Source organism: Octopus bimaculoides, chromosome 2 (genome assembly GCF_001194135.2).
Source record: "Octopus bimaculoides isolate UCB-OBI-ISO-001 chromosome 2, ASM119413v2, whole genome shotgun sequence".
NCBI lineage: Eukaryota > Metazoa > Mollusca > Cephalopoda > Octopoda > Octopodidae > Octopus > Octopus bimaculoides.
In genome coordinates this window covers 186,678,985-186,681,837 of record NC_068982.1, presented here as the reverse complement: position 1 = coordinate 186,681,837, position 2,853 = coordinate 186,678,985, and the positions used below count along the sequence as shown (strand labels likewise).

At 40.1% G+C, this 2,853-nt stretch overlaps 1 protein-coding gene across 4 annotated transcripts in view; it reads left to right on the top strand.

The window, feature by feature from the left end:
- Window positions 1-2,853, top strand: part of LOC106883263 (fibroblast growth factor receptor substrate 2) — a 52,573-nt gene that overhangs the window by 15,185 nt on the left and 34,535 nt on the right. For 2 of the 4 annotated variants that reach the window (XM_052965791.1, XM_052965789.1), the window contains exon 1: window positions 1,942-2,085. The exons of the other annotated variants lie outside the window; for them this stretch is intronic. The gene's annotated coding sequence lies outside the window, so the exon portion shown is untranslated. Of the gene's footprint in view, window positions 1-1,941; window positions 2,086-2,853 lie in introns of those variants that run through there. 4 annotated transcript variants of the gene reach the window in all.

Sequence of the window (2,853 nt, the reverse complement as noted above, 5' to 3'; positions counted from 1 at the left end):
TATATATATATCATCGTCATCATCATTTAACATCCGCTTTCCATGCTAGCATGGGTTGGACGATTTGACTGAGGACTGGTGAACCAGATGGCTGCACCAGGCTCCAATCTGATTTGGCAGAGTTTCTACAGCTGGATGCCCTTCCTAACACCAACCACTCCTAAAGTGTAGTGGGTGCTTTTATGTGCCACCGGCATGGAGGCCAGTCAGGCGCTACTGGCAAATGTATGATATTTGCCATGTGAACTTTGGTGAAAATAATATGAAAGATATGGTATATAAATTTTTTTGTGCAGTTCCTGGAGACATGTAATTTATTTTAAGGGTTATGCAAGGGTAAAAAGGTTGAGAAACACTGCTAATGTCTGACTCCCATTGCTGGCACAGGCTGAACAGTTTGACAGAATTCAACGAACTAGAAGGACTGCTTTGAGCTCCAGGGTTTGCTTTGGAATGCTTTCTAAACTGGGTTCCCTTCCTCATGTCAACCACTTTACAGAATGTTCTAGGTGCTTTTTTTTTTTAATGAAGTCACTAAGTAACTTACAAGACGAAGAAAAAAGTCCCCATTCTCCGTCACTGAGTGGATTACAGAAGAGCAGGAGGTGACTTTGTGCCACATGTTGAAAGGAGACAGGCACAGGTGTCTTGCTGTATAAGAGACACATGGCTACCCCACGTTTTATGAAAGGTGAGAGTTGATGGAAAGACAATAAAGATGTTGGTGATAAGATGTGTAAGTGTGCTCTCATGGTACAAGAACGGGTTTATGAGAGAGAATAGGGCCAAGAATTGGGAAGGTGGTTTGTCTATACCATTGACACCAGTATGAGACTGGTACTTTATTTTAATGACTCTGAAGCGGTGAAAGGTTAAGTTGATCTCATTGGGATTTGAACAGAAGAAATATCCTTTCTACTATAGGCACAAAGCCTGAAATTTTGTGGGGAGGGGCTAGTCGATTATAATGACCCAGTGTTCAACTGGTGCTTATTCTATCGACCCTGGAAAGATAACATGCAAAGGTGACCTCAACGAAATTTGAACACTGAATATAAAAACAGATGAAATGCAACAAAGCATTTTGCCTGGCATGTTAATGATTCTGCACATGGCTTAGTGGTTAGGGCATTCAGCTCACGATATTAAGATCATGAGTTCAATTCCTGGTGACGTGTTGTATCCTTGAACAAGACACTTTATTTCACATTACTCTAGTCTGCTCAGCTGGCAAAAATGAGTTGTACCTGTAATTACAAAGGGCCAGCCCTGAGAACTACATTAAGGGCACATGTGTCTGTGGAGTGCTCAGCCACTTGCACGTTACTTTCATGAACAGACTGTTCTGTTGATCAGATCAGCTGGAATCCTGATTGTCGTAAGCAATGGAATGCCAGTTAGTTATTGCTAATGATTCTGCCAGCTCCCTACCTTGGAACCTGAAGAAATATCACAAGGTGTTTTTGTCCACTTCTCTTAAGACTATCTCAATCCATTGCCCTTAAGTAGATTATAATCAGAATAACGTCCATTAATTTTGGTTAATATCGGTGGGTTTTGCTGTTTTGATGGGGTGAGGGGGTGGGATCTGAAATTGTGTGGGTTGTCACTTGTGATGTTGACATCAACTGTTGTCGTCGCTCTCTCTCTCTCTCTCTCTCTCTCTCTTTCTCTCTCTCTCTCTCTCTCCCTCTCTCTCAGGATGATCACTCAAGTCTTTGATGCTGTTCATTCCCAGCAAGCAAACTGATCTTCATTAATCTTCAGCTTGTTTCACACAAAGCATTAAAATAAAGGTCACCACTGTTCCCTGCTAATAAGCAGACTTTGTTTCATCGAAGAAGTGTCCGGGTTTGGCTGAACTAGGATAGTTGTTGATAGGAGATGACTCCTTGCTGCACATTGCTGACGTCAAAAGTAGTTATTGTGCATAAGAACTCATTGTTGTCATAGCAGCAGCAGCAGCAGCTGTAGTCTAGCCTAACTCTGCTGGTACATAGTTTATTGTCTTCGTTTACCATGATTGAATGGAAAAAGTGAAGAATTCTAGCAGAGTTGCTACCAAAGTGACTCCTTCAACTGCAGGTTAGTTTGGCTGTCTGTGTATGTGTGTGTGTATGTACGTATGATTGTGTGCATGTGTATATGTAATTGTATATACGTGTATGTAAAACAAATACCGTTTCCATACACTTTTCAGTAATATTTTTGTTTGCAGTTGTTCAACTAACTGTAAGCCTGTTTTGTTCTGCATTCGATTGTTGTGGTATTTCGAAATATTCTGTGGAACATGAATGTTAAATGACAGTAATGATGTAAGAGTTACAGTGTTTAAAACATCAAACTGTTTTCCTATTCAAGGGGAAAAAAAGTTTGTAATCCAGAATCTCTTTTCTTATCTAACACTATTTCAGTGTTAAATTCTTCCTTTCAGCAATAATTTCATCGTCCTCTTTCCTTTCTCAACTCAGCATCATATTTTCAAATTAAATAATTCTCAACTTTCTTTCTCTCTTTCATATCGAAACAATTGCTGCTACTGTTCTTGTTAACCCCAGATCAATCTTTAATGAGCAGACCTCATGATGAAAGACCTTCTAGCGATGACCATTCCATTGTTTTCTTTTAGACATAGTGTATCTAGCTCCACCTCTCTATTTTAAGTAACAGGGTGTGGTTTGAGGGGGATTTGGCAGCTATTTCTAGCAAATCAAGTGACCATGTAGTGGCCCTCCTCCTCATATACTTTTGTATACTTTTGATTTTTCACATTGGTTTAGGGTTTTTAAATTTCAGGGAGCATTTGAATAGAGAGAGAGAGAGAGAGAGAGAGAGAGAGAGAGAGAGAGAGAG